The 27,625-nt window shown below is 39.0% G+C and overlaps 1 protein-coding gene across 20 annotated transcripts in view; it reads right to left on the bottom strand.

The window, feature by feature from the left end:
* The window catches only part of kcnma1a (potassium large conductance calcium-activated channel, subfamily M, alpha member 1a), a 220,216-nt gene that overhangs the window by 191,021 nt on the left and 1,570 nt on the right, over positions 1-27,625 (bottom strand). The gene's annotated exons all lie outside the window — the stretch shown is intronic.

The following is a 27,625-nucleotide window of genomic DNA, read 5'->3' as shown; positions in this document are numbered from 1 at the left end:
ATTATGCATTGCAATCTCTATATATCACAGGCGCTGCCATCCTGCCGCTAGCTTCCCACTGCTGTTCCAAGTCCCCTCTCTGTATCTCAGTTCACTAAAAAGACAGATGAAAACTCAAGACATCACAGAGAAAACTCATGAATTTTCAATGTTGGTGTTAAAAATAAATCTTTTGTCTTATAAAAAGCTGCAGAACAAGAAGGAGGTTGTGTTTCTTTTATTGGACCAGAGTGTGGAAATGGACGTAACGACTAGACTTCAGAGGGCTGAACAAGGCTAAGAAAAGATCCTCTTTATCTATTTATAACAAGGCAGATGTATTTCCCGACTTGTGTGTCTTTGTTCTTATCTGCTAAGCATGCATTTTTAAATCGCATAAACCCTGCATTTCTCACACCCACACACACGCCTCCGCCAAGATCCGGCTTGCTTTGATCGACAGAAGCGTGGCGGCAATGGTCAGAGGCTGCGTGTCAGAGTAATTACAGAGCAGCCATGTTAGCAGGCCAGGGCTAGTCCCACAGGAAGAGGATATAGCAGCGGTTCGGCTTGCAAAGGTAGGGTTTCACCTCAAAAGACAACCCACTCCGCCTTTGTTCTGTCATGTGAGAACACGCAGACGGCTAATTTCCCCCACGACCCTCGTCAACTTTGACCCCGAGACAGGTGAAAGGCTTTTTCTCCGGGTAAGCTCAGGTCACACTTTTCCATTTCTGATCCCCTAAGCAGGGGTCAATACCCGAAAGAGGAAGGGTAAATAACCACGTAATAAAGTGAGAACGCACTATTAATGCTCTCGTAAATCATCAGATAGTGACAGCTGAGGGTTGCATTTGTTTACTCCCTTCCCTGCTGTCTGTCATTTCCCACTTCAGCTCTTTCTTGTCATGCTCTCTAATTCTGATTGACTGCTGAGGGCCAGTCTTTACCAGTGTTATAACAATCCCTTTGTTTCCACTTGTCATCTGTGATATCTCTTATGATCTGTCCCCCTCTGTGTTTCCATCCCTGAGGGTGGACGGCCAAATGAACAACAAAGGGGCTTCCCAGCAGACACCAGTTTTGTCCAGCCGCCACAGTTCTCAGACCGAGGCTCTTTTGGGGGGGACGCAAGGGAGAAGTAAAGGACAATGACAGATTAAAATACTTGGGGACAGTCGTACGGGAGAGGAAACAATGATGGGGAAGAGAAGCAGAGAAGAAAGACAGAGACAAAGGATATAAATTCAACATAAAGGAGGAATGAGGGAGATTGAACAGATACAGAAAGAAAATGCCTGTAGCTTTCTAAAACTTGCCAGCATACCCCTGTTGATTGTGTTTACTTGAAACTGTGTGCAGCAGAGCAGCTGCTCTGCTCAGCAGTCTCCTATCCCAGCTTTTTTTCAAGATCAGAGCACAGATTAGCAAAGCTTTCAGAACAATATCCACAAAAACACGTCCGGCGTTACCGAACAGAACAAGCAGAACAGCAACGGTCGCGTGAATTCATCAAGAAAACTGGGGCTAAAAAAGCTAGAATGAGAAGCATCACAAGTTTACTGGAGCTGATAAATCTAGAAACAATTTTTATTTAATCAGTCAAAAATATGGGTGCATGGCACTGTTTAATAACACTGTACTCTGAAGTTTCTCTTTGACCCCTGCTGCATAGACAAAACTGCAAGCAAACAGGGAAACGCATATCGTCACCCTATTAAAACAATGGTCTGAGTCATTTTTCAAGTTTCTGGGGCACACAAAAAAATTTACAAAATATAGAGCATATGATATTTATTAATTATTTCAATCCCTGATGACATGCAGAGAACACTGCGGGTCAATCATGTAATATTAAAGAATAAACTGACTTAGGCAACTTAAAATCTGGCTTAAACTGCCCTTTCATTCCATAGAGCAAACTCAAAACTGAAATTACTCTGAGCTAAATTAATCAAATATCAGGTTAATCAAATTGGTCAGGAGGCATCCAGTTTAGACAACTCTTGGAAACCTAACCATGAACTGTCCTTTAATTCCATAAAGCAAACTCAAAATGTAAACAACTCCAACCTAAATTGAACAAATATCAGGTCAATCCTACGCTGAGTAGGCATACTCATACATCTCCAACCAAAAAGCAAAAACATTTCTTTAATTTTATAACTTTTAAGGAGATAATTGCCATGTGTACTGTCCGTGCAACTAGACAGCTAGCTAACAAGGACCCAAACTTGGCTTGCTTTTCCTGGACTTTACTTCAGGTTGAATCCACCACTTTAAAACTGTCATATTACAGAAAATAAAACCAAATACAACCAAATTAACTTCTGTTCATACATGCTCTGCTTACAAACAAAAGGTCTCCCAGGCTTAACCGCCACGAAAAGACGTATAATTCAGAGCAGAAATTAGCTTGGGGTAGCTCAACAATTGGATAAAGAAGCAAAACCAAACAAGCTAACAGATACGTCAGAGATTGTCTATAGGACAGAGTGTGTTGAGAGCGCTTACTATGATGCAACTTTAGAAAACCAAAACATAAACAAATACAGAGGAGTCACTCTGGCACTTATTTCTGTGCTGAACTGAAACTTCTTTTAAAGTCAGCACACCTTGCGCTCATTTATGTTTGGTTACAGAAATAAGTGGGCTAGCCAGGAACAGGTAGCTAGCTAGCAGTAGCTAAATTTGTAGTTAAACTATAACTTGTGAAATTTTGACTAAATTACTTCACAAAATTATACCCAAGCCTTCATGCTAGTGAGCCGCCATCCTGACAGCTTGTTAAATTGCCCCAGCTACACATTTAATCCTAAATAAACCAAAATTTTGACTTAGGCTAGAAATAGCATGGCCTAAGTCACCCTCTTAACATAGGCCATTGTTTTACAGGGGGGGTTACAGAGCATGATCCTTTTAGCTAAAGCTTTAAGCAATTTTACCAATGTAAAATTGGTAAAATTGTCATTAAAAAATGACTTAGGCAATTATTCTAATAATTAAATCAAACACAATCAGATTCTTTCATATTACTTTGCACTTTCTGTAATCGCTTCTCTGTGTAAGTTTATTGAGAGCTGAATGATTCCCTCCCTGTGATGGATGAATGTTTCAAGATTCCAGATTCAGAATAAAAAGGTGCATAAATGTATTTCCCTGTAGGCAGCCTCAGGTAACTGCTAAATGTAAACATCTGCCATTGTCATGAAATTCCGAACGTTCCCAGGGTTAATCAAATATACAGCATTCGACAAAACAATGCAACTTTTTATTCTTTTTATATAATTCATCCATGTATCATTTATCTTCATTGAGTCTTCAGTGTGTTATCTGAACACAAAGCAGAGGATACAGAGGCGTACGGGAGCAGCAGCAATGAGCTTTCAATCAAAAAATATGTAAAACACCTGAAGCTAAAATGAACACCATCAATTCTTCAGCACAGTCTCTGTATATTTCAGACAAATAAGCTGCTTAGGAAGAGTTTGATGCAACCAGAGCTCTGTGATCAGAGGTAGTAAGCAGTGGAGTAATAAGGAAGGTTGGAGGTTAGAGCAGGAAAAAAATCACCTTCCTGGGAAATCTTACGGATTAGAATTTAAAGAGCAAGGTTACAACGAAGTGTCTGAAGTAATTGCGTCTACTCAGACTTATTATACGAACTTAAAAGCTCCCAATCCTTACTTGACTTGTTGACTTCTGGCACTAATGGAGATCAATCTTCTCCCTGTGCAGTTTTCTGACAGAGCTTATCCCAAAATCCAAACAAGTCACTACGACTAGCACTCTGCAGTCACGACTCTGAGACAGTAATGGTTTTTACTGCCGTGTTTTTCTCACTTTTGTCAAAACAAAACACATTTATGCACTCTGCAGCGTGTCCAAGTCTAAATACTCCTTAAAAGTCCCAATTAAAGGCCTGCGTGGGATTCTTCTTTCAGCCTCAAATCCGCCCACTCCCTGAAGATTTCAGACCATTACTGCTTTTTTTCCTGCAGATGTGCCAGCCCACTCCTCTCGCCTGAGATTATGACCACTCCTGATGGCTTAAGTGTTTTTCATTCAAAATCTCTCAGCCATGTCACACAGGAAAAATAGGACACACACTGTTAGTCCTCGTGAGGTCTTTTAAAGTAGTGTTTTTGAAAGTTACTAAACTGCTTAAAAAGCCTTCAGAGGACAAACTCTGTCAGTCAGGCTTGAGTAGTACTAGATTTTTTTTATGTCTTTTTTTACTTATCAAATTTATCGCATAGTATCTGATTCTCGAGACTGCTTGTGGACTACACGATTACAAAAAAAAGGACAACCGTGCACAAAAAATGTATATATAGTATGATTAAAAGTCATAAAACAAAGTTAGGAGGAACAGTTAAAGATGCTGTGAGGAGGATTTGTTTTAATTGGATAGCCTCGCCACCTTCTAACCCAGAGTCTCACACACACTGTCGTGAAGACGTAACTATACCAAGGCGCGTGTTTGTTTTGAAATTAAAAGGAGATCAGATAGAAACAAATTTTCTTTGTTCAAGTCAACTTTACAGTTACAAAGCGTAACGGTTTGACATGTGACAACAAGTGAACTTTGTAAGTTTGTACTGTAGTTTAGCAGCTCTCTATATTTAGCAAAGCTGGCAGCCCGGTGCTCTAAGACATGTCTGTAATGTGTTACGTTAGTGAATCCTGGTTAGCTATGTCCTGCCAGTCATCTACCAAGCAGAGCTAACGTAACCTCGCTCTTCATTTTATTTTTTGTTTTGGAACAAACATCATCACAAACAGTTTAACCTGCATTATGGCCTTTAGCTCGCGCTCTATCACTCCCCTGTTTATCATTCTTCTACTCTTCCATCCTTTTTCTGTCTGACAGTAAGGCTCCAGTGTCCACCATCACTATAAAATTAATCACAGAAATCATTTCAGCAGAGAAGAATACAGATTTCTCCTCTCCTCCACTTCTAAACTTCATCAGCCGGCGCGGTGGTGTTATAGAGATCTTAGGCATGCTGTAAATCAATTCCTGGCCAACCAGATGGGGAAGCTAAGAGGTAGCATCTAGAAATAATGCATATTGGTGCTGATTATCTCACTTAAAAGTGTGGATTATAATCAGTGACAGTTTAACAACAGTTGTACAAGTTGTAACCAAGGTCTGTAAGCAAAAAATAAAATCAACTTCAGCAGCTTTTTGCAGATTCTCTACATTCAGCCAACATGTTTTAGTTATTGTTGTATTTCTTTCTAATTTCAAAACCAGCAGTCATGTTAACTAGTGTATATATATATTCTTTAAAATCCTACTTGTTTTTATTTTGAGTACTTCTATATATATATATATCTCATTGTTCACATGGCTCTGACAATAATAACTGCTGGTATAACACCATAATTTCCCAATTTGGGATCAATTAAGTAATTCTATTCTGTTCTATTACAAATAGAATAGGCTTTTTACAAATGTAACTGATCACAGATACCATGGTGTTCAAAACCAAAATGAGAGGAAAAGTCATAGTGGAAATTCACTGCAAAAACTGAAATCTTATCAAGTGTTTTAGTCATAATTTCAGGTCAGGTTTATTGTCATTTAAAGATAAACATGAAGTCTGAATTGCTTTTAAAAAGTAAATAAAATCTGCCAATGGAGCGAGAGAAAAGTTACTTGTTTAAGCCAGTGTTCTAGTTTCAAGCACATTTTCTTGCAAATTTTTCTTGCCCCATTGGCAGAATTTTTTTTACTTGTTACAAGCAATTCAGACCTCATTTTGTCTTTAAACAACTTGAAACTGGACTGATGAGGTGAATATGGCTCATATCAAGTATAACAAGATAATTTTCACTTAAAATAAAACAAAATCACTTGAGAAGATTTTGTTTTTTTTCCAGTGTAAATACAACTGTAGATTCTTGCATATCTACTTGAAGCTGTCTAAGAAAGCCAGGGAATCCCCATAAGAGCTTATGTTTTGTATTCCTATTTTACAGAAAACTCAACACATTTACTGCCTGGTTCAAAGGTTTGCACTTCTTGCACAGTTGCAGGTTTCATCCTAAAAAAAGAAAAACTTTATTCTGTCCATTAGCCACACATTGCAGAAAAAAATTCTCAGAATCCTGATTTCTGGACCACAAAGTTTTTCTTTTCTTTTTTTTTAAAGAAAAAATACTGCTTCACACCAAATGTTTTGGCAGCTTAATTTGACGTGACATTTTCCATCCATGACATTTACAGAGTGCATTTACCCTCCCTGAAGAATGAGCCCTGTCAATTCTTAACACTCATGAGCTTCTTCCCACTGGCGCCCCTGAGGCCAAAATGTCAACTTTGCACATTATGCAGTTTAATATGCATAATGTGATAAAACAGTTTTCCATGGAGTTTGATGAAGAGAGCCCTTTCCTTTAGCCCTGAATTACAAACTTCAGGTTTTGATCTCTTAGCTGTCAGTGTGGCTGTTACACGCAAAATCTTTTCATGACTTTCCACTTTCTTCAATCAGTGTTGAAGGAGGCTTTTGAAAAGCACATACATTTGAACTCAGTATAATTTACTCCACCCTTTGCACATTGGATTCCAGGAAAAGTACAAAGGACTATACCGTGTTTTCAAGCCCTGAAGGTAGCGAGTGTGTGAGGAATGATGAAAAACCCTTACTTTGATCTTTTAACCAGCAGATTCTGCACTCTTTATCACCGTCAGTGCAAATCTCAGTAATATTCAGAGCATCCTGCCACGCAGCACCGCTCCCCTGCTGCTGTTTCAACAACCTGTTCACACAGCTTCAATTCAACCAACTGAACCCTGCTTTTAACATGTAATGACTCCAACTAATTGTTCATTTTCTGAGCATTAGTTTAAGAGCTGGGTGGTGCACTGTGAAATGAGTTGTGTCAAGTCGATTACTCCATCAAAATCAGCCGCTGCTATAAAACGATTAAAACCCAAAAAAGTGAGGGTAACATTTTTAGTAGTGTGCACAATTGGATGACTTTTGCTTTTGAATTTGTTTTATTCAAATGGAGCAACCTCAGTGAAAACAGCTTTTATCTCAAAGCCTTTTTCTTGGATGTTAAAACTAGATATTCAGATGACAGATTACATGAAAAATCTGTTTTAATTTTTAGAGAAAGCTATTACATCTGAGAGAAATTACTCTGTAATCTTTATTTTTGCACTGACAAATTACAGGTATGAAATATCAAGCAACCACTTTGTACGCACTCAAAAGATCTAAAATAATCCACACAAGTAAATGAGAAGCTCTCCTCAGTCTCTTTGCTGCGCTCTCCATGGTGCTGAAAAGCTTCACTTGTGCAGAATAGCAGAGGCATATGGCCATTATGTTTAATGCATCCTGCCAAAACACAGAGATGCAGCATGACTGCTGTGTGTCACTAAAGCCAAATGGATTCCATGTTTCAGGAGCAGCTCTGCATTGTCTGAATATTAGGACTAATCCGCGCTGCTCCTCTGGTCAACTGCATAATTGAACCACACATTTCCACACAAACCACAAACCATCCAGAAGCATTTAAAGCGTGAAACCACATTTAGAGTGGGAAAGAAAACAACACAGCACATTGAGATGACTATGAGAGTCAGAGCAATATTACAAATTAGCTTCTTATCGTATCCTTGTGCATCTGCTGGCCATTCAGAATCAATTGTGCTCTCAAATCTGCACATTCCCAATCTGGGAGACAATAATGCTGCAATCTATTTTGGATTCTGAAGCTTGAAAAATTAATCATGGCCACATTACTGTAGGATGACCTCCTCAGACTGGATATAGAGCACACTGCTCCCATTATAGCACAGAAAAGCCTGCACTGATCCACAACTCTATATGCAAATTCTATGCCGCTATGGAGGAGAAAGGGAGGAATGTGTTAACTGGAAACATGTACGCTTCCAAGTATTATGCAAGTCCATCTGACAAGACAGGACCCATGAATGAGACATCACATCTGGCACTGATGCAATAACAAGCGGCTTCATAACAGACACCTGTTGCTTTTACATGGAGCATGGATCCTATGCTAACCATTGGGCAGAGATGGCAAAGTACAAATACTCCGTTCCTGTACTTAAGTAGATTTTCAGGTACTTTGTACTTTTAGTATTTATTTCTCTGATGATTTTTTCTTTTACTCAGTTACATTTTCAACATAAATATTGATACTTTCTACCCTAAAAGGCTCGTTACTTTGTATACAGCCAAAGCGTGTGTGAGGTGTGTGTGTTACAGAGCAGGTCTACCACTCCACCCACACCTGTTACACCACTAACGTTTGAGCAGCTGCATGAAAAAGACAGCAGTAAGGGGCGAAAGCAGTCACAGGAGTAGCACCCATTGGCCAGAGAAGCTTAGTCATTTTCACCTGTAGTCCCTGGGTGTGTCACTCACAATACACACAACACCTTAGCATTGAGAAACAATCATTGCCTGAAGTGCTATTAAAAAATAGTGCTGTTAAAAAGGTTGATTAACCTCTTACTGCCTGAATTAATTAACAATTATAAAAATAGATTGTTTATGTGTTTTTTCATTCTTACAGATGTTCAATTGAGTAGAGATTTTAAATTTGAGTATAGTACACACAATAGTTATAACTAGGTTGTTCATCCCCTGACCAATATATTTTGACTGATACGATCTTTGGTATGGGTAGAATATGACTCAGCAGGTAATAATGAGATACACAGGTAATTTCAGCTACATCAAGACCTGACAGGGTATGTCGCAAATTTGCTACAACAGGCATCAAGGGGTTCAGAGTTGGGCCTTTGAGCATGATTTGTGATGCCATAGTTTAGAAGCCAATTGTGATTCAAAACTCAGCGTTCAAAAGTGTGATGTGTTAACCTTAAGTGTACAATACAAATGCCCAAAGGACTGTATAGTGGAGTACATTAGGATACTAGGCAGGTGGTGTTTGTTCGAACAATAACATTGCCAAACTAGATTCCATAAAAAGGATCCTGTGTTTAATAGCTTTGCAGCCAGTGAATCATGGACTAAAAATACTTTTTACTTTTACTCAAGTAAGGAATCTGGGTACTTTTGCCATCTCTGCCATTAGGACCAACTTGCTTATGGAATCTCACATCTATCTATGGAAATTGAAACTATACTTTGCCTAATAATTACCTATTAAAGGATACTAAGAACGTCTGCCAGAATAGGAATAACAACACACAGACATAGGCAGCAGCCCAATGTGGAAAACTGGTCTGAGGCTGTGTTGACATGTAGCTGGGTATTTAGGAAACCGCATATAGTTTTATATATTTACGCTTGCCATCCACAGGAAACCTCAGCTTTACGTCACTAAAAACGATGTTTTCTGAAAACACCTGTCAAAGTGAAGGTTTTGGAAAATTCAGGGTCTCAAAACACTGTAAAATGTGGGTTTGGCATGCTGGATGAAAGTATTTTTCAACACAAACGAGGAGGGGGTATTTGTTTTTGAAAATACCCAGCTACATGTGAACATGGCCTCAGGCTTTATGAAACATGGACGTAGTCTCGGTGAGACCATCCTCTGGTTTCTAAAGAGGCTGTCTGAAGCCCAACAAAGATAGTTGACATATTGGAAATGCTTCCTAAACCTTGCTTTTGGCCAGCCTGGAAGAGGGCTTAAAGGTAAACTCCTAACCTTAATACCTTCATTTGTCAGAGTTATAAAAATCTTAACCCCTGTACAGTGCAAACCAGATGAGAAATGGGCTTGACACACCAAAACATAGCTCACTAATGTGCTTTTTGGGAGTATATTGTGTCCTGCTTCAGCGACACTTATGTGTGTGACTAACTACACACTCCAAAAAACTGAAATTTTATCAAGTGTTTTTGTCTTACTTTAAGTACAAATTGTCTTATTGTACTCAATATAAGCCACTTTCAACTTATCAGTCCAGAAAATGTCTTGTTTCAAGTTATTTAAAGACAAAAATGAGGTCTGAATTGCTTGTAACAAGTCAAAAAAAATCTGCCAATGAAACAAGAAAATTTTGCTTAAACATATGCTTGAAAATAGAATAATTTTATCTTGTTCCATTGGCAGATTTTTTTCACTTCATATAAGCAATTCAGACCTCATTTTTGTCTTTAAATAACTTGAAACAAGACACTTTTCTTGACTGGTCAGGTGAATGTGGCTCATATTAAGTCCAAAATGACATTTTATACTGAAAATAAGACAAAACATTTGATAAGATTGGAGCTAGGATTGCACCACCAACCTTTGGATTTAGTAATGTGCAACCCAGTGACTCCTATGAAGGCTTATGATAAAGATTATCATAAAATAATTAGAGTAATGTTTCCATGTTGTTTGTTGTAAAGTTATAAATTCATCCATGGTGTCATAAATGGCCTCCACTCAGGAGAAGACACTTATCAATACAGATTAAAAGTATCTTCTGTCTAAATGGTCCCCCAGAGGCCAGCGAGGCAATTTAATAGTCTCACAACTGCTGACCAATTATAGCGTTGCTTCATCTCAATGGCATGCGGCTGTCAGTAAGCAGCAAGACAGCTCTACATTATCATCTATCTTTAATGAGGCATTCAGCGATGAACCCATACACTTTGTGCATCATCTGTACATGATGTCTACACATGCTGTCATTTGGAGCTCAACACCAGGCGCATCGTCTTACAAAGCTCACGTCGCTCTGAAACGGGCCTCGCTAACTCGCTTCGAGATACATTTCAGGTCTCTTCAGAGCTGCAGCGGGCAGCAGGGGGGAACCTGAGTGAACCTTCTGGGAGACCACGTCAGCGAGCTTCACACAAGGCTGTAATTGGCAGCTGGGCTTTTCGTTCTGCTACACCACATTGGAAATGTCAGAAGAAGTCAAGAGGTGCGATCACTGAGCTACAACTATGTCCTAACAAGGCTTAGCTCGTACACTACCCATCACTGTCAGCCCAACTTGTGTCTCACCATAAAATAATTTGCTCCTTTATCCACGCAGAGTGCCCTGTTCACGAAGAGGTGCCGGCTGGGATGCAGTCTTAGCATCGTAGCATGGCGGCTATAAATGCACATTGCATGCACACAGGCAGAAACATGAGTCGGCTGTTAGCCTGCTAGAATGACAATTAGCATATTAGCTTAGCCCCTTTGGAGGTTAATTGAGACAGGTTGCTGAGTGTGGTGGCTGGGTTAGTGGTGATGAGTGATCCTGACACTTTCCCATCCTGTTTTTAAAAACTTGAGCTTGAGCATGTTTGTGTGTGAGCAGTGCCATGCTTGTTGCTAAGAGAGAGCTGCTCTGTAAATAGGAAGCAGAAACACTGCCTGCTGAGATCTCTGAAGGTCACCGCCATGTCCTCTACACACACTGTCTCCATCCCTCCCTCCCTCTGCCTGCATGAGAGCACGCAGCTCAAAGCACCAATTATAACGTTAACCATGTTTTGATGGGCACATGGCGGTGCTCCGCTGGCTTCCCTGATTTCTGAGGCGCAGTGATGGGCTGAGGGGAGTGGAGGGAAGATGAAGGGAAATTATAAGAGATGGCTCAGACTGCCTGATAATCAGCGACGGAAAAGACTAGTCTTGACAGGTTTTTATTACACAGAGTGGCAAAGAATGATGGGAAATTTATGGTATTTGAGCGCCTGGATGACAGACTTGAAAAGGAATCGAACTCTACTATTTTAATCTGCGACAAAAATGAGTGCGACTCTGAAAACCTGGTCGCATCGTATGCAAAGCAATTTGGGATTAAAAACTGAGACATTGATCAAAAACATTCTGAAAATAGAAAATTTAATCTTGCAAAATGCCTCCAACAGAAGTGTCTTCTGGTACGATGTTGCGTTACATGATGCAATTTCTTGAAATAGTTTCTAATGACTCACATTTTTAATATCTGCCCTCCCTACAGGGACATTTTGTAAGTTGCGCTCTCATTACTCAGAGGCTATCTTGGATAAATTTGGCAAGACTGTGGAAACTACTTGTATTTTTTTATAGCAGAAGATGACAGTTTTGCCATTTTCAAGAGCCTTTTCCCATGAACTTCAAACCAAAGTTACCCCACAACAACATAACCTGAAAGATAAACCTATCATCAAGCAATCAAATAAATCAATTTATTTGGGACTTTTTCCAGCTCTTTTCACTCTTGATTTAGAAAGAGCTGAAGCCAGGAGTCAAACAACAGGGACTAAATCCTGCAAAAAGGAGTAAGCTAAACTAGTATCTTTATTTCAATCAGTTTTGAACTGTATAAACTCAAGTAATGTCTAAATTTCTCCCATGGCACCAAATAAGAAGATTTCATACCAGGCTACTTGTCATGTTTAGTAAAACTTCGCTGCAGCCTCTGGGGTTGAGAAAGGAAGCCAATGCAGAAGTGCACTTGACGCTGGCTGCAAAAGCTCAGAAATCCCAAAATAGCTCCCATGTTAAAATGCTAATTTTGACAGCAGATATAAATTTAATATAACATATAAATGTTTTATAGCCTGTTTTAAAAAAGAAACTGGCAGCTGATTGTCACGAGGCTAAAATCCTGCCTCGGCTTCACCAATTTGCAAAAGTCTTCGTCAATTTAAAGTTGGTTTGAGCAGCATTTCCATTATGGTGACTGTTATTATTTGTTTCAAAACAGTCTAGAAACTGATGCATGACATCATGGAGACTGAATCCATGTTTCCAACAGTTTATGGTAAAGATGCTCCAGCTCTGACAGCAGAGAGAGAGGTCATTCTTCTCAAGAAAACTAGGATTAATGTGAAGTATTGTGGAGACTAGGGATGCACCGATTAGGGATGGGTACCGGATTAGGTACTTTTATAGGTACCAACTGAATTCCTTTAAAAGTACCAGTTACCAATTCATAAAAAAATCAAAAAGTACCATGTTTAGGTACCTAAATGCATCCTTGCAACTATGAGACAGTGGAAGAGTAGGCGATTTTCCATAATGGACATGAACACAGCATTATACGGTTATATATTGAAGAATAAATATGTAAAATTGAAAAAAAAAAAAAACTTTTATGATTAAATAAATTGATATTTTTACCAAATTAACACAAAAAGTACCAAAAATTGGTACTGTTCGGTACCACTACTGATTGCCAGGTACCAGGAATCAGTACCATATCGTTTCAAATGTGAAAGGTATCCATCACTGGCACCAATATGAAAATTTTGGCTGGTACCCATATCTGATATTAATATTGCTGTTATGGTCGATAACCGGTAGTTACCGATATCAATACTGGTAAAAGAAAAAAACAATCTGAGATGATGTGTCGAGGTAGTTCAGAGAGAAAGAGTGTCGTCATCGTGAGAAAAGACGACCATGGAGAGGATCATAGGATGGAGCGCCCAAGATTATCCTGATCAAAAAAGTATGTTTTGTCTGTTTTTTTGATCAAAAACAGGAAGAGAGACATAAAGAAGAGGGTGCACTCTTCTTAAGTAGTTTTGGTGTTTACATAGTCATAGAAAACAATGTTATTTGGGTCTTGAAAGACCGTTCAAGATGCTCTGAAAATGGCATCTTGAACGATCGATGGCTCTAAAAAAATAACCAACATCGTGTTCTACTCTGACATGAAAAATTGTAAAGATAAAAAGAGACTGGTAAATTATACATGACTATAAAACAAAAGCTGGAGAAGATGTCAGGTGATTATGTACCACAGAGGACAGAACAGCTAAAGAAACCACGTGTTGCTTTCCTTTTAAACTCCAGCTTTAACACCTGTTGAAGACAAATCCAAGTGATTATCAGAGCTTTTTCAAAACAACATCAACCCTCTCCCTAAAACTGCTGCAGTAGCTAAAATTTCCACGGCCTGGCTGTGGTGAGAGAACTCAACCCACACAACCAAACACACACACACACACACACACACACACACACACACACACACACACACACACACACACACACACACACACACACAAACTTCCTCTGATGTTAAGCAGTCTCAGGACAACAACAGAGGTGGAAGAAATCTGGTGGAGTAGAAACCATAAGCCGTGATCCCGCTGGTTAGCCTGGCTCTAGCTAGCTATCTGCGTCCTGCAGGCCTCAGCTTAGCCTAGCCGCTCTCAACCAGCAGATCTGTGTGTGAATGGTTTCCAACTGCCAGTGTGGCTCGGCGAGGATCAGGTGGCTTAGACCCTTTTACATATTTCCAATGATAGGAAGCCAGTCTCTCACTCTCCCCCCATGTGGAGCCAGGTATACTCTTCCCCTCTGACCTTTGACCTCAGAATAGTTCCTGGGGCGTGGAAGTCCTTTTAATAGTCCGGTGACTGGCCGAAGAAGACATAACAGCATGACAGCAGGGGAGAGCAGTTTGGGTACGGGGGGTTGACCTCTGTGTCTGCCTCATGATATACATAGTGCTGCCTGATATATAGCCTCTCCTTGTCTGTGGATTACCATACATCAGCATGGCACACTACAGTTGTCCCTAGATGGCCATCGAATCAGGCTTGGAGAATTAGGGATTAGGGGCGAGAAAGGGAGGATCTGCACTGAAAAATAACTTGTGAGTCACACATTCCACCTCAGAGGAGTGTGGGAGAGGAAAGTTCACGAGTTCTCAAAAACTTCAGCTACCTCTTGTTGAGAAAGAATATCAACAATTGTTCCATCAAGAAACCAACAAAAGAGGTTTACAATTTTATTGTCTTTTCCAAGTCTGATTTCAAAAGCAAACAAATGAAGCCACCTTTTTTTAAAGCACTTCTCAGTCACACAAGTTCAGTTTCCATTCATTTCAACTGCATCATTTTTATACGTAATGAACCATGTCAGTGTTGAAAGCCCCGCTGACAAAACAAATTCGTTCCAGCTTAAAGCCGCAGTAGGCAACATACATCCATACATATTTTTATCACTACTTATTAAAGCAATAGATTAAAATGTGTCTGATTTAGTCTGAGCATGTCCCCTTCATTTAATTCTTTACAAACTGATCCAGACTGAATCAAATGACCAATCAGGGTTAGCTTGAAATGAAGCAGCCAATTGGAGTGAATCTGCATAGTTTCAACTGGGTGCGTAGTTGCTAAAAGCTCAGCAGCTGCAGAGCAGCAGTTTGTGTGCTTTCTGGAAGTGTTGGCTGTCATTGTTTCTCTCCTTTTAAGTTTGACTTCATTGCATATTAAATGGCACAGCATTGATGGTGGGAGCAGGGTTTCAGAAGGAAAAGGGAGAGGAGTTGTTTTCCTTTAGGTTAAAAATCAAAACTAGAAAAGCACTCAGAGAGCGCAGACCTCCGCCAAGCATATTGTGATCGTCACAAACACTTCAGTCCTACTTTAATGTTATACTCCCTTTCAGCAGACTGTCTGCTACAATTTGGTGTTAGTTGAAGGTTTGTACAATAATTTGCTTCCTGACAGTGTTGAAAATTATGAAGACCCAGTATATATTTCATATTCTGGATCTTAGTATCCAGAATATTGCCAGGATCTGGATCGTACTTTTACATCTGTCAGAAATAATGGTGAAAACAGCCCTTTCTCTCAATAATAAAGAATCCTTTAAAAAAAATCCTGGATCCAGACGGTGATCCGGATCACCTCCAAAATTTAATCACTTCTTCCTTATCACATTTTGAACATTTCTTGAAAATTTAATCCAGATCCATTTGTTACTTTTTGAGTTATGTTGTTCACAAACAAACAAACAGACGGACAAACTCTCCCAAAAACATAACCTTCTTGGCAGAGGTAATAAATATAAACACAACATTAAAGTAATGAAATTATATTAGGACAATGGATTTGAGAAAATACTCAAGCTGCTTATAAAATCTATACATAAAAATTTTACAGCCTCAACAGAGGGCTCCAATTTGGCTGAGTTGTTAAAACACCGTGAGGAGTTTTCAGCTGGTCATAAAACAAACTGAAGTTAATACGCATGCCTTTAAATGAGCTACAAGAACAAACCAGAACATCAACATAAGCCTTGATTATTTCCATATAGTTATATATTTAACCACTGGCTAGGGATATATGTGGATATAAGCGATACTCATGATGTCAAAACTGTCTTTTTATTCATCTAGACAAAGATTTTCACTGTGTAAATTAAGCGCAGTGAGACTAAACTAATTGTAATAAAATGTATGCACTGACATGAAAAACTCAGCAAAGAGACAGCAGGTACTGCGCTGTCCACTCAACACAAACCAAAAGTTCCTCACAGGAGCTTTAAAATAGCTGCAGTAAGCGCAGGTTTTACGAATTTGAGTCACATTTCATACCCCACTCTCATTATTCTTTGACTCTGTCATGGCTGAATAGCCTGAAAAATAATCTTTAAAAACAAACAATTAATCCCTTGCAAAATGAAAACCCAGATGTTCATTTTGTTTTTATAATGAAAACAGCTAGTCATACAGATTTCACCTCACAGTCCAAGAGATATTGCTGAGCGTATCGAACATTATAGGAGATGTTATAGACTAAATCAGGGGCCTGCAATCTGTAGCTCTGGAGCAGCAAACAGCTCCTTGTAGTGGCTCCTTCTGGCCTTGACAAAGAAAATCATTAAGAAACAAAAGGTGATTTTTTTTTTTTTTTGGTTTGTTTGTTTTGTTGCTAAGTTATCTTGGAGTTGAAGGTGATACCTTTTTGTCATTGAATTAAAAAAAAAAAAAACTAAGTTGTCAACTTAAATATGCATGTATGTGGCAAAAAAATAGCAAACAACAAAAAATGTAAACTTGAAAGACATTTTTCAGAACAAGCACAAAGCATTTTCTGAAAAGTACCAAATTAAAGAGGAAAGAAAGTGACTTAACTTTTTCCTAAGCTGACAGTTTTGACAAGTTTTTGGGCTCCAGACCACATTTCTTTGGTGGAAGAGGGGGCAAAATGGATCTTTTGATAGTTAAGGTTGCAGACCCCTGGACTAAATAAATCACTATTTGATTGACAGGCCAATAAGAATGAAATAACCATTACATGCAGCCCTGCCTCCGATTAAAATAAATGTCTGGGAGCAGGCATGCGAGCCGTGTCGGAAACTGATCACGCCATGCTCCAGGACAGCTGTGGGGCATGATCACATGAAGCAAGAGCCAACAGCGAATGACAAGGCACATGCAAACCAACCACTGGCTGCAGGAGCACAGTGTAGTACTCCATGTAAACACACATTCCCTGATAGGCTGATCAGAGTTTTTAAAAAGTGCTCATAAATGCAGCACAGGAGGTTGTCGGATGGTAGGTGTTTGGGGTTATCCAGTTTAATCAGGATTTAGCTTAGCACATTCTGTTTCTTCAATTAGCTCTGAATTTCAATGAGATAGTGTGGGAAGGCAAGCAAGTTAGAGCTAGTGAGAGCGACAGCTGATCTCAGGGTGTGTGCTCTGTGCTGCTTTGGCGAAATGCAGCTGGTCGGTTGCCAAGCACAAAGGAATACACAGGCTCACAACAGTTCCTCTCTGCAGGCACCTCCGCAATCCATTCCTCTTTAAGGTAAGAGTGTCCCGGCATAACACGCTCACTCCGCCATGGATCTGGATTTCCCTGTCGCATAGGCCGACACGAATGTGGATACAGACTTTGAAACATGCAACAGTGAGGTGGTTTTAAAGTCTGCTTTGATGAATTGCTCTGCAGCGAAGGCTTTGCTTTAGAGCATAAAAATCAATAACAATCTTCAATTATGGAAATGCACTGTAATGATTTAAATCCACCAAGCTGCCATGTCTCATTTTAAGTCTGATCATAAGACAGATTTCTCCAAGTGGTTTAAAAATCAGATTTACAGAAAACAGTGTCACCTTTCCACTTTAAACCTAAAGCTGTTAAGTCTTTAATAGATAATACGTTTGCTTTATCAGGAAGCCTCTAACTGCAGACTGATAAAGGTCAGAATAAATGGAGCTTAGGCACGAGATGTGTCCTCACTTCACCTTTTCTTTATTAGTCACATCACGGGAGCCGGGTCGGGCCTGCCTTCAGCGAGGGGAACCAAACACACAGCACATCAAACTCTCATTAAATAAGATGAAACTTTAATGATCCGATGATTGCCATGGGGACGCTGGACTGGAGCAGCAGCACACAGACATGAGGAAAAAAGCAGGAGCTCAATACAAATGATCCAGGATGAAAGGGAAGTAGATGACATCTCTATTATTTACACTTAAAATAAAAAATAAATGAGTCAAAAGAGGGAGGATGTGGTGTATGCACTCCCAGACAGGGAAAACATGAGATATCAAAACAGAGGACAGAATATAGATGTGTGAAATATTTACACACAAGTATGAAATAATGGATCCAAGAAGCTAAACATGCTGAATCAATTTAAAGTATGATGAAGGAGATAAAGAGGTATGCATGAGTGTAAATGTAAACAGAAGCTGCACATAGTTGCATAAATGTTTAAGTGCAGGTATCAAATATTTACACTGGATTTAAACATGTACACAAGCAGCCAAACATGATGTTTCATTTAGTTTTTTTGTCACGTCTTGCATAGAAAACACATGCAAATGAAGGAGTAACAGTACAGGAAAGATATCAAAGCCGTGTGCGGGTTCACATGCACAAAACATGCGGATGATAGCACAAAAACAGAGGTAATCCAATTCAAATCATCCAGATTAGAAGGAGAGCTAAACATCAGTTGCAGATTGTGCAGGTGGAGCATGTATACTCCTCTATCATCCCTCTCTTTTAGCTGTTTGAACAGAAACCACTGCACCATCCTGACGGCTGTTGGCTCTAAAATGCACATAAAACACTCAAATGTTGCACCTCAGGGGGATGAGGGGGAGGCTGTTGTACTGAGGTGGGAGGTGTATTTTTGTAGTCCTTATTTATCTCACCAGGAGTGTTACAGAGCGCAGTTTGGATTGACAATGAACTCTGACTTGTTTGTCAGTTCAGCTGATGTGTAAACACTGCAGGTACTTTTAATAGCAAACCATCTCGGCCTGCTCTTATTTGTGACAGGTGGAAGTGGCTTTACTGTATCGCACATCACAGGTCTAATATCAGCTCTCCTCCTCTTACTGATGCAGAGCTGCAGAATGTTCTTCTTCACACTTCCAGATGAAGATATTTTTATGAACACCTGTGGGGGATCTGTTGTGTGAAGTAATGGAGACTCTAACAACTGTAGTGGAGGATTTTTAATGCTGTTTTTTGTTGTGTGAAAAATATATTCTTTATAAATCATTTCAAAGTGACAGCATCACTTAGTCAGCAATAAACAACTGTAACTGCATGGAAAAGAGCTTCTTGTTAAGGGATTACCTACAGCTCTATGTGAGATTTCAAAAATTACAAAAAGCTGATGGTGATGGTGAGGATTCTGATCATTTGGGTTATTTACTTCATTGAAAGTTGTCACAAATAAAAAGCTCAAACAAGACCATGAGCAAAATTTTAAACCTAAGATTTACATTTATTTTAAAAATGATCTATTACATTATCATTAATCATTTCCAGTAGACTAATAAAATAATAAAAAGCTGATCAACTTCAGGATGAGAAAATATTGTAAGATCAAGCTCTTGGTTTAATACAGATGTCTCAAGAGATGGATGACATGGCAGCTTTTAAAAGTGAAGCCAAAACATTTGGAGCCTCATCCCCAAAATAGGTTTCAAAGCTCACCTCCTCCAAATTAACAGTTTGGACATTAGATTTCTTCAAGCTAAAAGCTAATAAATAACTGAATAAATAGAAAATGGTCAGATTTTACTTTTTCGTCATTTTAATTATTCTAGCTTACTACTTAGGCCATGTCTAGGTAGCTGGGTATTTGGGAAACTGCATATATTTTCATTTATCAAGGTAGGGATGGGTACCTTTCACATCTAGAATGATTTGGTATTGATGCCTGGTACCTGGTAATTAGTATTGGTGCTCAATGGTACCAATTCTCTGTACTTTTTTGTGTTCATGTGGTAAAAAAAAATATCAATTTGTTTCAAAATGAAACTCTTTTTTTCAATCTAACATATTTATTTTCAGTATGCAACCACTCAATGCTGTGTTCATGTCCAGCATGAAAAATTGTCTACTCTTCCAATCCCTCACAGTCACATTGATGCCTAAACATGGTACCTTTTGATTTTACGTGAATCAGTACCCTGTACTTTTGACAGAATTAAGTCGGTACCTATTAAGGTACCTACATTTAGGCCCAAACGAAACTGCAGTTTTACTACAATGAAAACAATGTTTTCTGAAAACTCCAACCAAAGTGAAGATTTGGGAAAACTCTGGTTTCATTTAGACGCTGGAAAGCTGGGTTTTTGGTTCTCAAACGTCACAGCTGAATTCAAGGAGCGCGAGAAGCCGCTGCACTACTGTGCGCCGCCACCTTGATCAACAGGAATGACAAGGGTTCATTCTGATTGGCTGGCACAGGTTCATGTCTAAAAAAACATTGACAAATATGGGTTTGGCATGCTTAGAGCTGCACTTCTCAGCAAACTTCCCCGTGTGTGTGTGGATGGGAATATTTTAAAAAACGAATAGGAGGGGGTATTCATTTTTGAAAATACCCGGCTACAAGTGAACAAGGCCTAAGGTACGGTTTATGTAAGATCAGCAAAGAAGAGGAGATAAAAAATGTAATAAACACAAACAAAAGGGTGACTGAATTCTATGATTCTGAGTGTTTACTTCAAACAACGACAACTCGGCTGTAGACTGTGCCGAAATGAGTAAACTTTTTATTGTTTGTTTTTCTTGTTTGTTTGTTTGTATGTTTTTGATAAGAAGAGGAGGCCAAATACAATATTCCTTCTTCACCACAACAGTGTCTCTAGAATGGTCTTCAGCACAATACATCAGAGCTCCTTTATGAGGCGTATTCTGGTGTTATTTATGGATTGTGTGAGACAGTGAACATCTATTATCCATCAGTTTAGAGTCAGTGGTGTGGATGAATGTCTGACACCCTGCGACTCATGTGAACAAACACCAAACTTCCATTAACCAGGTCTTTTAACTTTCATATGACAAAAAAATCTGCACAAGGCAATACACACTATGTCAGCATGTCAACATGAGCTACTTTAGATCCAGACTGAAGCAGGACTGGGGCTCATTTTGTTTATTTTGTAGCGTACAGCAGACTTTGTCAGGTATTTCTAATATTTTAGTCAAGCTTTATTAAAACACTTATTTCCTCCGTGGTATGATGCTACCATTCATGTTTGAACAGAAGTCGGTGCCACAAACTCAAAGCTTCAATACTCCTCCTCCCCACGCAGCCTGAATAACAGAGGGCGTCATATAAGAACTCCTGGAGGTGGCATGACGCAGAGTGGATAACTACACCATTAGATAACAATACAGCAGTGAGAGCACAGAAACCTGCAGCCACGCTCAAAAATATCAGCAAGACAAGTGCAAAGGGAAGAGAAAATAAAGCAGGCTCTGTGCTAATAAGCCTAACAACATGGCAGTGGTTTCCTCCGCTTCACTATCACTGAGTGCTTGTGCTTATATTTCACTCATGCATATGCATTAGCTTTGTCTTGAGTGATGTAGGAAGCCCCTTATTTCGAGTAAGTGAAGTCTTGAACTGTGCTGTGAAAACAGAATGAAATAATGAGGCTCATCCAGACAGCCGGAGACGAGGTGTTTGCAGTGGGACTTAGGAGGATAATCTCATAACAAATGTGGTTGATTTGTGGTTTAAAAATGGTCTGAAAACTCAGCAGATAAATGATGCTATAAATGTTTCCATTACCAGCACAGCGTTGGAAAAAATCAATATGGGTTTGCTTTCTTATTTCATGTTGTTTCGCTCATTCTCCCTGCTTTTTAGTTCACCCCAGAGACGCCAGAGGAGCTGTAAAACATTATTATGTTGTCTGCAATACGACTGCCCTGTCTTGTTTGGGAGAGATAGGAGTAAAAAGGTGATTATACTGGGTTCCTAAGGCTCAGTGGCTCTGCAGTAACAGGGAGAGTTTGTCAGAAGCAGGGTGTCCTCTCACAAAGCTGTAAGACCAGGCGAGGGGGACGGGGACCTGGTGCATGCTGGGACCCTTTCATTAAAGTAAATGAAAGTAAATTAAAGCAATGGTAACATAGCAGCATGATATGTTGTGATAAATAAGTCACAAGTCAAAAGATTAATTTTTATCTTATCAGAGTTACACATAAAATAAAATAATAATAATATTAATAATAATAATAATAATAATAATAATAATAATAATAATAATAAACTTTATCTATACAGCACCTTTAAAAACAAATTATTTAAAAATTGTTTTGACATAAAATACGTCATAGAATCAGAGAAAAGAACTTTAGGCTAAGGGAGGTGAGATATTGTACAGGCAACAAAATTAAAACATCAAATGAGGAGGAAAAAAAACAAGGGAGAGAATAAAATGGCAACATAACGTCATGAAGAAAAAGGCTTTGAGACAGATAAAAGAATAAAAACATTAAACAACTAAGCAAATGACTAAAAGCACAAAAACAAAAATAATCTGTATACTCCTACATATGCACATAAATATGCTACAATCTATTAATGCAATCTATTAATAGAAACATTTAATAAATGGAAATGAAATGAAATAAAATAAATAATAATAATAAATATAATAAAATAATTAAAGACAAATAAATCTATAAAAGAGATACATATTTGACTCTGATTGGTCAAAACTCCTGTTGACTTCGGGTCAGGGTGTTGCCTCACCCCATCGTGAGTCTTTATCTCATAATCACCACACGCTCATCATACATTATCTCTTACAAATAAAAAGTAAAGTTGATGATGTCTTAAGTTTTATAAGTGTTAAAATACTGAACTGCATTTTATCTGATTGTGCCGTATTTGTGGTTTTAACATTGTGAGCCAAAACGGACTCAAGCCCTGCATTCGGTCACAGGTCAATGCTCATGAAAGAAAGAATACCCCCACAGGTACGCTAACCAAAATAGGACCCTTAATTTTGTTAAATAAGCCAAGATAATAACCCTAATGACTCCACACGGGGGAGATCCACTTACAGACAAAAAGAGAGATCGAGATGAAAAAACAACAACAACATGGAGGCTGAAAACACCAGAATACAGCATACTGTACAAGATGATGGAAATAAATGTATACACACTACGACACATTCTCACTTCAGGTCACTCAAGGCCAATTTACAAACAAAAAAGGTATCTGTCCTTTTCAAACAATGTTACCTTCACTGCTCACATACATCTATCAGCTGGTACTGTAGTTAACTGATACATCCACCAGGGGGGGCAGCCCAGAGTCTAAAGTTTATGACAACGAAACTCAAAAACAAACATGGCAACTGTGGAGGAGTATTGCTAATGTAGCTCTTGCGTAAAAGATTAAAACAGGCAGTTCAATACATAGCGAAAGTTCCACCATTGTTATTTCTTCTTCTTGTCTCACTAGAACTTTGTATCAGGTAGCAACAGCAACAATGCCTCCACGGTTTCCGCTGGTACTGCTCCGTTTGGTCCGTATCCATATCCATATGTAATTTTGAGCATAAATGGGCCTTGAATTGCACAGAAACTAGCATGACCTAGCATTTTAAAGATAAGAACAGAATTATGATGGCTAAGATCAAAGATTGCAGGAAGATATTTCCTAGCTTGAAAGAAGCCATTGCGGAGATTTATTAAACTTAGCTCCTAATTTGCGTCTTAACTACCCAAGTGATACCCAGGGATACTGTCTGACTCAGCTCAGGGGAGGCTGCTATTATCTCCTTTATTTTGTCATCTGAACAACAGAAAAGAAATTTTAAGCTCTTATTGAATCTGTATTAACAACTGTTTGGCTGGCTAGCTAAGGTTGCGTGCATTACCAACTCGGGATGGGAGAAAAAATTGTTACACGACATATCAGGTTTTTTTGTATGACAATATCAAAATCGGGATTCTGTTCCTTTTTTTAAAAAATTCAAATTCTTCATTTCAGTCTTTGTTTATAAACTGGATTGGAAAAAAGTTAACACTTTTCTCCAGCAGAGGGTGAAATGTTTCCCTTTAACTCACGTGATGTGCATTTAATGGGTAAATATGGCTCCTGATATAGTCTGTAGACATTATCAACCTTAAAAAAGCATATCTAAAATTAGCAAAAATGGTAAATATCGAAGACCCACAATTTAATCACAAATCAGCACCCCAAAAAAATCATAACAGAATCGAATCGCGAGAATAGCATATCATCCCAGCCGTATTACCAACTGAAAGTTGAACGCATTAGGCAATAAATGTCACTCTTCTCTAATGACAGTTAAAAAAAACTGTATCACAGATCTGCTGTTTTCTTCAAGCACCGTTGCCGATTAGCTGCAAAACTTTACATCTGTTTTCAATTGTTGCTTTGAAAACATCTGAATACACAGATGAAAAGAAGATCTGTGAAGCTGAAGCCGAACAAGGAGACTTACAAGCTGCTGGATTTGCACTTCTTCAAACACAACCATCAAACAAGCTCGTATCTCAAAGATTCAAAATGTTTCCCTTCATGTTTTTCTCTCTGTGACCCATGACCTCTGGCTAATAATCCCAACAGACAAGAGGGCCGTTTAAAAGAATTAGGACACAGCTGTGTGTCAACGGCAGAGCGCAGGTTGACACCATGCAATGCAACACCCCCCTCAAACCCTTCGTCACCCTCACACCCCCTGTTTCCACTTCCTCCTGTGTCTCCCTCAGAGTTTCCACCTCTATTTCTCTGCCTCTGACTCCGGGTTCTCAGTATACTGCCAGAGAAAGCCTCCCCGGCCTCCCGAGCCAACTATGCATCCTGTTTCTGACACATGCCAACGTGGCCGGCCGGCACTAGTCAGCTGAACACAGATCCAGTTTCCCCCCCTTCTTAATACTCCTAACAAGCCTTTTCCCTCAGCAGCCAAGTGTCAACCCCGAGCAAAGTCACCCAACGGGATGGCTCTGCCGCTCAAACACGGCAACACAACCAGGCCGAGAAGAACAAAAACACGCTTTCATTTTCTTCATTCACAAGAGATGAGATGCAACCAGATACCCACCAGCAGCCACAAGATGGATCCCTCATTATGTTTGCATGATTTATTCTCATCCCTTTCCAAGCAAGACGGTGAGAAATATGAGGGATGGCATATGGTTTGGTGCCATTTCTGATACATGGATCCAGCGGGCTGAACAAAATGACAGGATGCTGACAGCCAAGTCACAGCCTCAAATAACACATGGAAGAAATCTCTCTGAAAGTTGAGGTGGTATGGATGAGGCAATGTTTTACCATAAGCCTAAAGATGAGTTCTACTTTTAACTCAGCTTTATGATAAGATGATTGGTTTTGGGTTTTTTTGGGGCTTTTTTCTGTCCAAAATCATGAAATACAAAACTTTTATGTTCATATTTGTCAAGAGATGTGTTGATATGTGATTGATTTCAACATCTCTATGGTATCTGGGGCTTACTACACTTTTTTAATTGCATCAAGTTAGGGATGGGTACCTTTCTTGAAACGATGTGGTACTGATGCCCGGTACCTGGCAATCGGTATTGGTGCTCAATGGTACAAATTTTGCGGTACTTTTTTGTTTGTTTATGTGGTAATACATATTAATTTTTTTACTAGTAAAATCTCAAAGTTTTTCAATGTAACATATTTATTTTTTGATATACAACCTTGAAATGTTGTGTTCATGTCCAGCATGGAAAATCACCTACTCTTCCACTCCCTCACAGACACAAGGATGTGTTAGGTACCTAAACATGGTACCGTTTGGTTTTCCCTTCAGTCTGTACCTATAAAAGTACCTAATTCGATACCCATCCCTACATCAAGTCAGGGGCGGCGTCATGGGTGGGTCCTAGAATCCCAGGCCCACCCACTTTCCGGCAGGCCCACCTCAAACTTTTCTCTGAAAAAATATGTTTTTTCTTTCTTTCTTTCTTTCTTTTTTTTAATGGTTTTAAAGAAGAAAGAAAAAAAATTGTCACTTTATGCTGTTTTTTTATTGTTAGATGCCCTGTCTTTGTAAATGGAGCCATAATCTTAGCCTGTACGTAAAAAAAGTTACGACTCATTCAAGAGTTATGTACTAACTTTTGTAATTTAAGGCCCACCCAAAACTGAAATCCTGGCTCTGTTCCTGCATCAAGTTGTTCAAACTTGGATTTAATATCTCCTAAATGATCTCTAACAGAATAAACGTGTTCCTGCTGTGCAAGTTTACCCACATTTAAAAGGAAGTCTTTACTGATTCTCTGTGAAATTAGAAGTAAGGATCATAGTGAAGTCATTCATTTGACAGCAGATGGTATAATAAAGTCGTCTCAATATGGCCCCACTGATTGCCCATAAATAAACATTGATTATTTAATTAATCTAAATATAAAATCAGCATGGGGACAGAATTACCAAGAACAGAGCAAATATTTGTTGCTGTGTTGCATCTTATTCCGCCTGACATCTGTGACGTCTATTTTCTGCCATTTATGCAGGAAAGGATGCTGACTCTCTGCCCTGTCTCCCACCTGTCATAAAACTGAACAGGAATGGTCAAAAAGGACAGAGGCCACTGAAAGGACACGACAGAGACGGAGCAGCTCATCCATTTGAATCAGACAGAACCAAAACATTTGAAGAAGAAGAAGGAAGTTTGTGGTCACTGTCTCTTTCTTCGGTCTAGTATTGCCATTATGTTGTATCCATCTTTTGCATTGAAGACTGAAGTTGTAGTCTGGTCAAAAAAATCAAAACTAAGAGAGGGTTTTTGTCTTTTTGATTGCGAAGAAAAGATATAAAATGAGCCTTAATCGTTTACTTGCTTGTAACATCTTGAAACAATCTTCTGTGTCTAATTAGATAGTTGTTGTCGTTTTTTTTCCAGAAATGAAACAAAAACACACAGCAAAAAAATGAAATCTTATCAAGTTTTTTGTTGTATTTTAAGTAAAAATTGTCTTTTAATACTTAATATGAGCTACATTCATCTGACCAGTCCAGAAAAACGTCTTGTTTCAAGTAATTTAAAGACAAAAACAAGGTCTGGATTGCTTGTAACGAATCAAAATAAGGGATTTGCCGATGGAAGAGGAACGTTTGCTCAAAAATTAGCTTGAAACTAGATTAATGTCTTAATAAAAGTAACTTCTCTCTTGTACTATTGGCAGATTTTCTTTTAAAAGACAATTCTACTGAAAATAAGACAAAAACACGTGATAAGATTTCAGTTTTTCAGTACAAAAGTCAGAAAATTGTCTTCTTCATTTCACAAAATGTTCATCCATGTTTTTAGCAAATTACCTCCTCACTACCCCCCTCATCAGCCAGGGGACCCCTCACACTACAGTGTGTGTGAGTCACGTATGAAGCAGGCTTTAATACACACATGATTCAGCCATGATTCATCCTCATTGCAGGCCACCCCGAGCAAAGTAAGGGCCAGTTGCCCTTTTTATCCTGCTTCTATATTGGTCCTGCAGACAGGTTACCACATCGCTCCACAAAGACATCTCACATGCAGCACAAACACATTCAGGGCACAAAGATTGAACAGAAATCTTTTTAAGGACGGGTCTTTCCAGGGATTTGTTATTGCAGAGATGTTGCACACAGTTAAGGGACGGCCTTGATGTCTTTGGGTCTGCGTGATGAGGGGTCTCAGTGGACT

This window comes from Halichoeres trimaculatus, unplaced genomic scaffold, assembly GCF_033239565.1.
Source record: "Halichoeres trimaculatus isolate MK-OKI-2021-1 unplaced genomic scaffold, fHalTri1.1 fHalTri1_scaffold_8, whole genome shotgun sequence".
NCBI lineage: Eukaryota > Metazoa > Chordata > Actinopteri > Labriformes > Labridae > Halichoeres > Halichoeres trimaculatus.
Note: the sequence above shows the minus strand (reverse complement) of the source record. Positions and strands in the feature narration are given on the sequence as shown.